Consider the following 1274-nt stretch of genomic DNA (forward strand, 5'->3'; position numbering starts at 1 on the left):
TGAACTAATTGTTCAAAGTAATCCTCAGAGAAAGCATTAAGTACAATTTCGGAAGATGTTTTCTGTCTACCACCGGCTTTGAACTTGTATTTTTGCCAACAGATCGAGGGTACATTGAAGTCTCCACCAATTATAACTGTATGTGTGGGGGTACTTATTTGTAATGAGATTCTAGTTTTCTTTTGAACCGTTCAGCTATTATATCATCTTAGTCGGCGCGTCGGTAGAAGGAGCCAATAATTATTCTGGTACGGCTGTTGAGTATAACCTCTACCCTTGTAATTAGCAGGAACTATCTATTTCAACTTCACTACAGGGTAAACTACTACCCAGAGACACAAACACACCACCACCTACTTTATTTAATCTATCCTTTCTGAAAACTGTTTGCGGCTATGCAAAAATTTAGGTAGAATTTATCTCCGGCTTTAACCAGCTTTCTGTTTTTATAACGATTTCAGCTTCAGTGCTTTCTATCAGCGCTTGAAGCTCTAGTACTTTTCCAACATAGCTACGACAATTTACAACTACAATACTTGAGGCATAGCGACGTATAACGATCCTGCCTTGGAGGCAGTTAAGTGGGTGATGTGTCTCAGAGCTGGGTAGTGACAGATGGTAATGCGAGACTGGACGCGCACGTAGTTTATGTATCAACCGATAGAGGACAATACTGGATAGGGGGACTGTGATTTTAGTTCCGATTGTGCCCACTACAGTGCACTAAAGTAATAGAATGTTTTTCATAAACTGTTCTAATATTTTCATAAAGTGTTATTATGTCTTTTCGTGTAGGTAAAATGTTATAAATGTGCTTTAGCAGTATGAATGACGCGTGAGTGTGGTTTAAGGTTAATATGAAGATAATTGAAACTTCCTGGTTCGCAGGAGAGCTTCTGTAAAGTTTGGAAGGTAGGAGACGAGGTGCTGGCAGAAGTAAAGCTGTGAGGACGGGGCGTGAGTCGTGCTTGGATAGCTCAGTTGGTAGAGCACTTGCCCGCGAAAGGCAAAGGTCCCGAGTTCGAGTCTCGGTCCGGCACACAGTTATAATCTTCCAGGAAGTTTCATATCAGCGCACACTCCGTTGCAGAGTGAAAATCTCATTCTATGAAGATAATTGTTTAACGAGTTATGTAGTAGGATTTAGTTTGGGAACATTTCGAGGAAGTATGGATATGGACAAAGGGGATTTTTGGAGAATAGTTTTGTAAAGGTAGTTTATGGTAAAGGGAAAGTTAATTCAGGTACAAATAACTATAGTAAATAACTTTATG

General features: G+C 40.0%; 1 non-coding gene across 1 annotated transcript; it reads left to right on the forward strand.

The window, feature by feature from the left end:
* Positions 1–965: 965 nt before the first annotated feature.
* On the forward strand, positions 966–1040 carry Trnas-cga. Its single transcript has one exon. It is a non-coding gene; the product is annotated as a tRNA-Ser (tRNA).
* Positions 1041–1274: the final 234 nt, after the last annotated feature.

Source organism: Schistocerca americana, chromosome 1 (genome assembly GCF_021461395.2).
Source record: "Schistocerca americana isolate TAMUIC-IGC-003095 chromosome 1, iqSchAmer2.1, whole genome shotgun sequence".
NCBI lineage: Eukaryota > Metazoa > Arthropoda > Insecta > Orthoptera > Acrididae > Schistocerca > Schistocerca americana.